The sequence below is a fragment of the Triticum aestivum genome, chromosome 3D (genome assembly GCF_018294505.1).
Source record: "Triticum aestivum cultivar Chinese Spring chromosome 3D, IWGSC CS RefSeq v2.1, whole genome shotgun sequence".
Lineage (NCBI taxonomy): Eukaryota > Viridiplantae > Streptophyta > Magnoliopsida > Poales > Poaceae > Triticum > Triticum aestivum.
The window spans coordinates 571,923,804-571,936,992 of record NC_057802.1 but is presented as its reverse complement, the minus strand read 5'-3'; the positions used below and the strand labels follow the sequence as shown (position 1 = coordinate 571,936,992).

At 42.2% G+C, this 13,189-nt stretch overlaps 1 pseudogene; it reads right to left on the bottom strand.

Moving 5' to 3' along the window:
- Nucleotides 1-3,134: 3,134 nt before the first annotated feature.
- Nucleotides 3,135-4,651, bottom strand: LOC123076550 (chitinase CLP-like; annotated as a pseudogene).
- Between the last annotated feature and the right edge of the window lie 8,538 nt (nucleotides 4,652-13,189).

The following is a 13,189-nucleotide window of genomic DNA, read 5'->3' as shown; positions in this document are numbered from 1 at the left end:
TAAGAAAGCTCATCATGGCAACTGAAGACTACCAGTGTGCAAACAGCAAGAAAACTAGGAAAACATACTAGACCTGACAACTACAGAAAGTTCTAGGGGATGTGCAACGATAAAGCATGATGTTGGAAAGAAGATAACAACAACTAAAAAAAGGTTTGCAAGAAACAGTTCAATAGCTCATAAACACACGCAAAAAAACCACATACCTCAGTATCTACTGCGGAAGATGAGGCATCTCCTCCACCAACTGCTGCCTGCACAAAAATGGTGACAAATGATGTCAACTACAAAGATGTCAACTTCTATGAAAACTATATGTACATCAAGATGACCAGTGATGTCAACTACAAGATGGTAATTGAGCAACTAGAACAAAAATAGTTGTGCCAATAGCATCATAAATTCATCAGCCCCAAAAAACCCAAGAAACATTGATATTCAAGGATTTACTTACCCTAGTAGATGATTCAGCTCGCCTTGCTGCTGCTGCACGTTTAGTCCTCTTTACAACCCGAAACCGATCAACATCCTAAGAAAATAAAAAAACATGGGTGTGGGGGAAAAATTTATTATATGACCAAAATAAGGTGAATGTGTAATCAGCATGCCCTTACCTCAACTTCCTCTCCCTGCTCAACACTACGTTTTGGGCGTGGCTGGCGATTAGCAGCACGCTTTGTCCTCCGGCGAAGGGAATGACTTCCAGAACCCTAATTAAGCAACCAAAAAAACATGAAAATAAGGACATAAGCATACATGGATAAGTTGAAAACAACTCAAATATGCAAAAAAAAATGAGAAAAATACATCTCCTTCATTGCCATCAACTTCTCCTCCTATTATAACCATTTTTAGCCTGTGGGGAAAATACAAGAAAAGAAAACATAGTTAGAAGATGCGCAAAATGATGTACAGAACCAACTAGTACATGGATGCAACCAACTAATCAGGCAACTTGTGCAACTGAACAACGCGTAGACAGACAACCTAGCACAACACAGCAAGCAAACTAAGCAGGGCAACTAGTGTCCATTGTAAAACACATGGACAGGCAACTAGTATAGTGATGCAGCCAAATCAGTAGGCAACTTGTGCAACTGAACAGCGTGTAGACAAACAACTAGTATAAACAGTTAGGAACAGTAAACCAACTAACCAAGACAACTAGTGCAACTGCATAGCATATGGACAACCAACTAATATATGGATGCAGCCAACTGGGGAGAATTTTGTGCAACTACAAACATATACAACAAGTTCAATCAGCCATTGCATTGCACACAGCATGCGCACATCTAACAAACAGCAACATGAACTCAGCATAAAACTTGAAGAAGGACTAGGAGAAATCATATAAACCAACTAAAGTTTAACTGTGGCAAAGTAATAACTAGGCAGAAAATAGTTAACTAAAGGCAACAAGCTCATTATGATAACTTGTGCAACTGGGACAAAACAGAACTTGTGCAACAAGAATATAAAATATTGGAAAATTGGCACGCATTGTAACTAATTTGCACAAATAATGGACCCTGGTTGCACACAGCAGGGGAAACACACATGAAGAACCACATACACAACAAGACTGACAGATTGGGTAGACCATATTAGCAACTCGAACACGAAAGCAGAGCAATTTGTGCAACTCAAAAACATCATATATACAACCAACTAGTATATGGATGCAGCCAACTAATTGTGCAAATGAACAACATATAGACGGTCAACCTAGTGCAAAATAGCAAACCAACTAAGCGGGACAACTAGTGCAGGTGTAGAACATATGGATAGCCAACTAGTAAAAGTGATGCAGCCAACTGAGCAGGCAACTTGTGCAACTGAACAGTGTGTAGACACCCAACTAGCACAAACTGGTGCAACTGCAGAACATAGGGACAACCAACTACTATATGAATGAAGCCAACTGGATAGAATTTTGTGCAACTAATAAAAAATCCTCTCTACCTAAATCTTTGTACAACAACTTCAAATCAGCCAATACATTGCGCACAGCATTACGCACATCTAATAATATCTGTACAACAACTTCAAAATCAGCCAACTGGGTATATCAACTTGTGCAACCGGACTAAAAATGAATACCAACTAGTTCAAACATATATCCAACTAAGAACGAACAACTTGTGCAACTGGAACACAAGTGTCTACCAACTACACAGCAACTTCTGCAAACTCAAACACAACTAAGAGACAGCAAGTTCACAGAACCGCAAATGCATAGCCAGCCAGTTCATAAACTTCCCGCAGCGGCCATGAACAACGAATCAAGGACGAATCGTGGGACAAAAACCACCACCACCACTGCCGCACAAAAACGAAGCAAAACACAGCAAGGGCTCCCCCTCTATGCAGCCCGCCACATCCGCCACCCGTCGACCTAGACACCACCTCGCCAGCGGCGACGAGACAGAGAGAGGAAGGATAGCAGAGGGCAGTCGCGGACGTCTGCCTCGAGCGCAAATCCAACAACCACCTGCACCAACAACAAACGCATTCCCCCACGAATCCCCACCATTACTGTCCCTTGCTGCCGCACAGATCCAATGACATAAGAGTCAAACGGAAGCACACCCATCCCACCCGAAAAGCGTCTACACCAAAACGACCGTGCGAGGAAGTTGATGCCACAAAAACCGCAGAAACCCTAGGAATCCCAACCCGCCATTTCCGCCGCCGCCGACCTCGAGACGACCTAGACCCCCGGCGACGAGACAGAGAAAGGAGAGATGCACCGGGAACCTGCAACGCCGACGAGGACTAGCAACGAATCCCCCCGCAGTCCACCGGAGATTTGGAGAGCCGCGGCGCGATTTCGCCGCGGAGCGAGAGCGAGGGCGAACGAGAGGAGCGGAGAATGGGGGAGGAACATGAGAGAAAGGGGGGAGAAAGGGCGAGAACGGCTCGCGTTTCGAAAACGGCCACCCACGATCTACGCCACGCCCGCTTACATGTGGGTCCATGCTCGTCCGGATGCGGACAAAACCGCCCACGATCGCGCGGTTGCACGAAACCGACCAGGCGACACCTGGCGCTCGCGCGAGGCCGATCGCAAGCGATCGTGCGGTCGCGGGCCGGCCGCCCGGTTCGTCTAGTTGGTGTGCGGCCACTTTTTAGATTTTAGGTTTATTGATAGTTGAGACGCCCACAAGAACTTATTCTACCGTGCACTGCGTAGCGGTACAATGCCTTGGATACATGGAGCTGGGCTGCTCAAGTCAGAGGTGTGCTGTCTAGTTCCTGAAGAACGTGGAGCTTATACAACTGGACAAGGAGAAGTCCAGCAGCTCGCTGAACCCGAGCACCTGCTTCTCCAGGTCGAACACCAGCAGGTTGTTCTCCAGCTGCGTCGCGCCTATCACCACCGCCGGCTCACCGTCCACCGGCATGCCGCCGGCCCCCGTCGGCAGGATCGCCAGGCACAAAGCCCCGTCCACCTGCACCATGTAGTTGTTGTTGAACAGCGTCCAGTTCCCCGTGGCACCGGCGCCCAGCTCCAGGTTGATGTACGGCATGTCCGGTAGCACCGGGCGCTTCAGCAGCGGGAACCCGCCGCTGTAGCACAGCTTGAACGGCTTCGGCGCCGGCAGCACGCGCTCCACGGTCGTCATCGGACGCTTTCCCCTGCACCCCATTTCCGGCAGCCATCAGTGAGCTTTAGACCTGTAGTGGCGCCGTGGTTTCCGGGCGAAGAATGCGTACCTGATAATGACGTCGTCGAAGGCCTTGGCAAACGCGTCGAACAGGTCGGGGCGCATGATCATGTAGGGCGTGGCGGTGCTGAGCACGACGCCGCCCGTGCCGGCCGCGGTGTCGAGCTCGAGCGCGGCGCTGGGGAGGATCGCCTCGGTGTTGGCCCCGTGCCACGACACGGAGATGCCCTTGACGGGGATGTAATATCCCGCGGGCGCGGGGTTCGCCGGGTTGGTGAGGAGCGGGGTGTATGGTATGATGGTCGTGTAGTCGGCGTAGCCCGGCGCTTGCCCTGGCGCCGACATGTTGACTGGCGAATCGCCGAAGATCGCGAACACGGGGAGGCACAGGGCGAACTTACCTCCGAAGCCGCGCTGGGACGCTAGCTGCGACGGCAGCGAGAGCGGGCGCCGGGAGAACCCCGCCACGCCGGCGACGCCCGCAGGGAGCGACCTCAGCAGGCTGTCCGGCGCGCACGCGCCGAGGACGGCGAAGGGCGAACGACTCTTCCGGGGGCAGCTCCATCGCGCCGTCCGTGGAGTTGGCCGACCGGGTTGCCAGCGCAGGCGCATCGCGACCCTGACTCCCCTAACTGGCCGCGGCCCACATGCAGGCAGCGGCGTGGGCACTGCTGGCTGGCCGCGCCGCCGCACTTACTGGACCCGCATGCCACAGTGCCGTGCACCGACGAGGGCGGGCACGTCGACCAGACGAGCGAGCCGGCAAGGTCTAGGAGGAGCGGCGACTTGTCGGCCTTGACGGTGATGGTGTAGAGGGAGGTGTTGGGGTCCTTGGCGAGCCGGGAGATCAGTGGTTTGTACGGGGCTTGCTGGCCACTCGCCGCCGTGCATGACAGCAGCAAGACGAGCGATGAGACGAAAACACGATGGAGCACATAGTTGTTGGGAGTACTGTGGAAAAGCTTGGCTTGGACAGACATTTTCTGCACTCGATCCATAGTAGCTTGGGATCTAAGAGGAAGATGACTTCTCTGAATGGCTAGCTACTCGATCTATATGTATTTGTACTGCTTACTCGCAGAGTTTGTTAACTGTGAACTGATACTTCACGATCTTGAGCGTGAATTTTGTAGGGCTTAGTGGTTCTTGTTATATGATACCGAGGAGTTGACAATACGTAACAAAGACGTAAAGTCAGGATCTCTCAAAACCTTGTGCTGATCTGGTCCAATTTCATCTCTTTAATCACTAGTATATATGCTTTGTAAATATAAATTACAATTAAATCCATTAGTGAAAAAGGCGTGCTAAAACTTAGTAGTAGTCGCCTAATTTCTTCCTCAGTACACACTCAATTTAATTATAGAGGTTGTTTCTTTTGAAATTGCACTCGATCATGCCTTTTTGTTTTCTAATTTTATGTTTCATGTAGCTCACGGTCTTCTTCACGATTTACACTTAGATTTCACAATGTTTATTTGTTGTCTGTGTGCACGATCAAGGTACGGATCAACACGGATTGATCCGCTGTGTTCGGCTTCACGGCGTGGATCCACGCGGATCGTTGTGCTGCGTTCAGCTTCACGGCATGGATCCACGCAGATCCAGTCAGCCGTGGGTTCGGCGTAACGCGACTGCCGCTGTAAAACATGCCGATTTCGGTCAAGGTGAACGGTGACGGCATCTTTGACGTCGTTTCCTTGTCGAGACATCGTCGTTGCAGTCTACATCACCTTGCTCGGGCTGCTCCCAGGGGAACCCTAGATATGGGTCTCTCGGATCGGACTATGACAACGCCTTCGGTGTCATTCTCCCTTCTGAGGGCATCATTTTGGAGCTGCTGCTGGTTGGAGGGCCCCATAGGTGCAGTGGTGTTGCATCGTCCACATGGACAACAGTGGGTCTCGGCGGCGTGGCGCTGTGGAGACTCGGTGTTCGACACGTGTTGTTAGACGCGCGCGGGATGGTGACGCTGTGTCGCGTTGCGGTGGCGCCGAAAACAGAAAGGCCTGGCAAGGTCAATGCATTGATCCCGCCTGAAGATGGCGGCGGCGGATTCTGGAGTGTGAACATGCGGTGCATGTTGAGGGTCTGCTAGACCAGTTGATGGTCTCGGCTCGTCGTTGGGTGACTTGATGAGTCCAACGGATTAGATGGTGTGCGTTGGTGTAAGGTCAAGATACATCACCAAGCTTATAGGTGTAGCGACAAAGGTGGCCACGAAGGTGATTTTGGATTGATTCGTGTATTTGATTTGTCGCACATTGTTAAATAATCACCTCTTTTTCAAGAAAAGGTCTGTGTGCACATAGCAGGGTACGTTGATTAGTCAAAGCTGTCTTTAGTGACCATGTGGTTCTCTGAAACCCTAGTCTTTTCGGATCCATGTGGTTTTCTGGTATGTCAGAAATATAAGTCATCACCGGGTAGTAGATTATACATATAAAATCAAAAAAATTAAGCTTACTGACTAAACATATGCACATAGAGATTGAATAGAACAGACCTTTAGAATATGAGCGCAATGAAGGCTCATATGATCATACTGGCTGCATTCACAATTAAATTTTTGAAAATCATTAGCAGTTGACAGTGTGTAAGCAGGGCATCACCACTTCTCTCATTGTACAAGTTTCCCATGAATTGTTTTGTATGGTTTGTTTGGAATGATAACCTAAACTTGATAGTCTCCAGATTCATGTATGTAATTTTGAAACATCTCAAACATTTTGCGTGTATATATTTTGCTAGCATGTCCCTCATGTGGATTATTAGCTTTTAAGACAACACCGCTTTGCAAATAAAAAGAAGCAAAGTTATAAAGAATGAAGCTGGTGTAAAATCTGAAACAATAAAAACATATATAACTAATGAATAAAACCTTATAAGGCTTTTTTTTATCTTCATAACTTTCCTCGGATGCTCGGCAAATTACATTTTTTGGTATTGTTTGACGAATTTGTGCATTGGAGAAAGAGCAAGTATATTAGTATTCAATAAATGGTTTGCACTTGCGCTATGTTGTGTGCTCGTCTGCTTTGCACAAAAAATTCCAGCAAAATAGGGTTTGGCCCACTTATATCCAACATCAATGCACTGTATAAGGAAGGTGTTGTTCTCTAACTTGTATTTTTCAATAACCATTGCCCAACCTAACTCAAATTCATCCAAGACGAGCATATGATTCACCAATTTATCGAAGTCAGCATGAAAGTCATTTTTAGCGAGTAATATGATCCAAATGATTCTTTAGCTTTTTGAAGAACATGCTACTTGCACCAACTATGTGTTGTATTTGGCATTACCAAGCCAATAGTAATCTCTATTTCTAAATATTGTTCTGCACCATGAAGTGATGAAGTATTAGGTGTGTAACAACATTGTAAAATGTATAAAAGGACATAAACGTAAGAAAACTAAAATTAACCTGTCAGTATAGTAACAGGATGAAAGCACAAGTGCTCCCATGGTGGTTTTGGTAATTAATGTCAACATATCTTTTGTTGGACTAATAGTTTTATTTAGTATATTTTAGACAAGTTCAACAGTGGCATGGCAAGGACAAGAGGATATGGACCCCCTTCAAAATGCTAAGGACATGGATTGGCAAAAGCTCAAGACTCTACATCTTTTATTAAGTGATCCAAGATCGCATTGAGTCCATAGAAAAGCCAATACTATTAAAAGGGGATGAAGTTTTGATCATGGTCTATTTGCTCAAGTGCTTAGTGATATTGCTCCAAAACCCTCAACCACTTTCTATATCCAAATATATCCAAAACTCTACGTTCCAACTCGGCCCCACCGAAACATCTCTATCCAGACCCACTGAGTTCATTTGGACACTGCCACAGCCAAACCCTAACAAATCGGAGTCACCGATATGATTTCGGTCACACCGGTTTGGCCTGCCCAACTCTCTGTAACTTGTTGCAATAATTTCGGTCACACCAAGTTTTGCAATCGGTCACACCAAGATGGCTTGCCAAACCTTTTGTAACCGGATGCAATTATTTCGGTCCCCCCGAGTTCTGCAATCGGTCACACCAAGACGGCTTGCCAACCTTTCTATTGTCGTATTGCTTCACTTTGGTTCTACCGAGTTGATGCAATCGATGCCATCGAAACGAGGCCTGCCTTTGCCATTGCACATTGGTCCCTCCAAGTTGTTTTCAGTCGGTCCCACCGAGACCTCCAATGTTCATATCTTTTACACATGTCGGTGCCACCGAGATTTTTGATCGGTGCCACCGAGTTGGGTCAAAAGTGTGTAATGGTTGGATTTCATGTGGAGGCTATATATATATATACCCCCTCCACCCCATCTTACTCCGTAAGAGAGCCATCAGAACGTGCCTACAACTCCACTACTCATTTTCTGAGAGAGAAGCATCTACTTATGTGTTGAGATCAAGAGATTTCATTCCTACCATTTGAACCTTGATTTCTAGCCTTTCCCAAGTTGATTTCCACTCAAATCCTTCTTCCACCATAGCCAAATCTGTGAATGTGGCCAGTATAAGATGGATGTTGGGGTCACCCTCAACTTGTCGGTGAGCACCGCCAACTAGTGGGATCGACACCAAATGGTAAGACGACAGGAATCAACGGTGGCGGAGTGAGTAGAGCGGGGACAACAACAAGGTTAAGGAAAGGATATGATGGAAAACATAGAACAGGAATCAAATGGCCATGGCTCCATGTGTCAGAGAAAATATAGAGAGAGCGATTTTAGAGAGTATGACAAACCAATGTGCTTAAGAAGTACTCCCTCCATTCAAGAATGTAAGGTGTGTATTGATTTTTTTCTCAAAACTTGATCAAACATGCACATGTTTGAAAAAACTAATACACCTTATATCTGGGAACAGAGGGAGAGTGAGGCATTTTGGAGGCCGAGCTCCACGGACCCCTTTATTTTTGAAAAATTCAAATTTCAAACTTTTAGGTTTAACAAAAACTAAAAAAAGTATACAAGTACACACAGATGAAACATATATGTGTGTAAAAATTCAGGATGAAATACCTTGAAATTTGACCTGTGCAAAAAAGACTAATTCATTAACTTTGAGGATGAATAGTATCATGTGTTGAAAAGACAAGATTTTTTTTTTTGCACAACCCTCATTTCAACGTATTTTGTCCTGAAAATTTACGGACATATACATTATGCCTTCATGTATATGTGTGTTTTTTCATAATTTTTTGAAATCTGGAAATATGAATTCTGATGAAATTTAAAAAACGCTTTTGGAGGCCTCCATGGAGCTCGTCTCCAAAAGGCATTTTTTTCAACGAACGGAGTACTACGTAGAATGCCTTAATAGTTTTGGAAGATCGTCTACGATTTTCGATAACATGTTTTCAGGGAACTGGTTTTCCTTTGATCTTGTTAAGCAGCATAGCAAACCATAACTTTGTTTGTTTGGTTTTGTCCAACTAACATAATGATATCTAAAATTTGTTCTAAGAAAATTCAAAAACCAAGTTTTTTTTAGAAAAGTATGTGTTTATGATATCCTCAGTAGTCTTTATCCTACTTAGGTTGATCTGATTTCTACATCTGCCCATCTGTGTCGAGAAAATGTGAAACACGGTTACCAACAAACCAGTTCAAGGCTTTTCTAATCCAAGCATGATTTTCTATAAGCATATTCTTAACCAAATTATGAACTAACTTTTCAAAAATACTTGCTAAAACAAGTTTTGTTAGAACTGATTGCTAGTCCAACCCAAAACAAAAAAACCGATTGCTACTACTAGTTATGCAAATAATCAGTAAACTATTATAGAGGCTGCAGAGAGTTCTTCGGAGTAATGACATGCCTATTCGGGCATCTTTCCCGACATTACATGCCCGTGACAGCCCGCCACATCACAATTGGATTTGTGCCCCCGTTTCCTTGATTATCTGGCCCGACCCGGTAAGTTATCTCAGGCAATGCCAGCCCTACATCATAGCGAGCGTGCTTTTTTTTCTGTTGTCTTTTTCCAGTTTTTTCACTATTTGGAGTATAGTTTTCCTCGGGTTTTCTCTATTTTTGGATTTTTTTTCTTTATGTTCCTTTCTTCAGTTTTTCTCTTTTTTTATTTTCCGTTTTGCTTTTTCTTTCTTTCTTTGGTATTCATCGGCTTTTGTGTACCTTTCTTTGGTCTTCATCGGGGTTGTTTCAACATTTCTACATTTTCCATAAGCGTTGTAAATTTTGCACATATAGCAGGAATAATTTTGTTGTACTCATTTAACATTTATCTAATACATGATTAATATTTTTGTAAAATATACATCATCTTGTCTACTTTCTTTCATACAAATTGTACATTTTCCATATAAATATTTTTTTTTTGAGATTTGCTTAACATTTTGAAATACATGATTCACATTTTCCTTAAATACTTCTTTTGAATATTTTTTCGAATACGTGTTAAACATTTTTTCTGAAATACAAATTGAAACATTTTTTGTATGAGATGATACATTTTTTTTGGAACTATATGAACCTTTGTTTACACTGAATACACGTTTTTGCAAAAGTGTCACTAAAATTTTGTTTCAAACATGTGAACATTATATTCTAAATGTAACATACCATTTTTTGAATAGTACAAAAAAAATTTTTTTGAATTACATGAACAATTTTGAATTTATAACATTTTTAAAATGTCACGTACACATTTTTTTAAAGAGTGTATATTTTTGAAATGTTCATACATTTTTTTGAATGGTAAAAACATTTTCTAAAACTTAGGCGAACATTTTTTTCGACACCACATCCACATTTTCTTACACTGCATTTACTATTCTTTTTCATAATATGTAATTTCATCAAACACGCATGACGTCACCCTGACACGATTATGTATTGGCCCACTGCCAGCTAGCTGTAGGCGACGGTAGTGTGCGGTTCGCTCGTCCTCTTTGCGACAAGATGTCGCTCTTTCACCGAAGCGAGCATGCGACCGAAACTCAAATGGGCGGGGCCATTAGCTACAATACGTGGAAGAGAGATACCGATTTTAGGAACCTTTCAGAATGTTCTTGACCGGTTTTTTACTAGGTTTTGGGAACTTTGTCAAAGGTTCTGGTACTGTTTTTCTTTTCTCCTGTTAGTTATTTCCGCCTTTTTTTGGCTTTTCTGTTAGTTTTTTATTTTAGTTGTTTCTTTTTTACTTTTCACAATTTTGTTACCTTTTCTTTCTTCTTTTCATTTATTATTATTTTTTCAAAAAAATTGTGCATTAAACTTTGTTCTATGAAAATTCAAAAAATGCATGTGTTTTCCAAAAGAGTTCGTAAATTTAAATTAATGATTCTGTTTTGAAAATTGTTCAGAAAATTCAAAAGAAATTCACATTTCTGCAAATACTGAATTTTATACAAGGTTCCTATCTTTTTAAATTTGTTCATATATTCAAAAAGTGTTTGCGTTTTTCAAAAATGTTTGAAACTTTCAGAAAACATTCTCGTTATTTATAAAACAACATTATAATTTTTAAAATGCTCCTGATTTCAAAATTTTCCATAGGTTCAGAAGTTGTCGTTTTTTAAAAAGTGTTTGCATTTTCGAAAAAAAATGTTAGTATCTTAAAAACATCTTCCCATTTTTCAAATTTGTTCATAATTTGAAATAGTGTTTTTATTTTTGAGAAATATTCACATTTTTCGTAAATTTTTATGAATTTTTAAATGTTTCTGTTTTTGATTATTGTTAGAAATTCAAAATATGTTTCCTCTTTCGAAAATGTTCAAAATTTTGTCTGAATGTTTGTATTTTTTATTATTTGTCTTTAAATAAATTGTTCACAATTTTTTGAAAAATTGTTCTAAAAAAATTCAATTGTGTTCGGTTCTGTCAAGGCATTTAGTTGTCAGTTTTTCGGTTTGTCCATTATTAACTTATTCTCTCATGTGGTTAAGTGGCTAACAACACCCGTACAGCCGCCTGTTGTTGTCAAGAGTTCGATTCTGGATGGAGGCGCCTTTTTTTGGATTTTTACATTGTGTAGTACTACTACATGTCGCGCTAGCCATAACATTAGCCAACGGGCCGGCCCAATCAGGGGCTTTGCGTGTGCATCGTCACCCTGTTTGTCGCAAAATGCAACATATAGGAGCTCTCGGTTGGCACATAGTCGCTTCCAACACTACACGTTTTGTGATCTGGCCGTGTTCATGCTTGGGCCGTGCTTTATGATGGATTAAAAACATGGCCCTAGTCTCAACATTAATGAATTGAAAAACTCTTTTGGTGGTGACTTGGACCAGTGAACTGATGAGTATCTTGTAAGCCCGAGTTACAAAACTTAGTTATATATTTTATACTTAAATAATTTGGAACTTGGAAAAAGACTTGAAACCTTTTAACTCGTATCTTTCTTATATTATACTCTCTTTCTATCTCTTTATTTTGCATATTAGTTTATGTTATAAGTCAGACTTTCTAAAGTTCGATCGTATTTATAAAAACATATCAACATCATCCACTATGAAATTATTTTGGACCTCACTATCTGGGAACCGTTATGTTGATAGAGATAAATATGAACACTTCATCTCCTTCTCACATGCACATGCATGCATGCACTAGAGAATAAAAAAAGGTGATGTCATCCTACATTCCCCTCATTTTTAAAATTTAAAATATTTGTAGATCAAACCGTTGCTCCGATTCAAACCCATTTTCACCATTAAATTCGCTACGAAGACACCTTCAAAACTAGTTCCCATGTTAGTATATTCTGATGAGTTTTGGGGGGTCAAAAATTATCACAACTGGGCTACATAACTGACCACACATGTGATATGTAAGTTACGATGATGTTTATATAGAAGTTACTAGGCATAAAAATTGCCCCTCACCCCTCAACATTCTCCCACGTGCACATGCATGCATGCAGTATATGACAAAATGTGATGTCATCCTAAATTATCCACCTTTTGAAAGTTCAAATGTTTTGTAGCTCAATACATTGGTCCAATTCAACATTTCTTTTGGCCATTAAACCTTCCACGAGGAGACCTTCAAAAGTAAAACCCATGCTGAAATGTTCCCACGACTTTTTTGGGGGTCAAAAGTTACCATGTTTTGTCTACGTAAATTACCATGCATGTGGTATGTAAGTTAACATGTTGTTTACACAGAGTTATCAGGTACAAAAAATAGATCCCAAACCTTCTCCCCACATTCATCGGCATGCATGCAATAAAAGACAGAAACTGATGTCATTCTAGATTCGTCTCATTTCAAAAATTTAGAATGCTTTGTAGTTTAAATCCTTGGTCCGATTCAAAATTTATTTTTATCATTAAATCCATTGCGATGAAACCTTTGAAACTAGATCACATATTGGTATGTTTTGACGACCTTTGTTAGTCAAAAGTATCAGCTGCGGTAAGTAAGTTATCAGGCATGTGGTACGTAAGATATCGTGATGTTTACATAGAAGTTACCGGGCATGAAATGTCAACTTATTTTGCAAAGTGTCAACGTTTTTGTAGGTTGAAAGTTTTTAGTCCG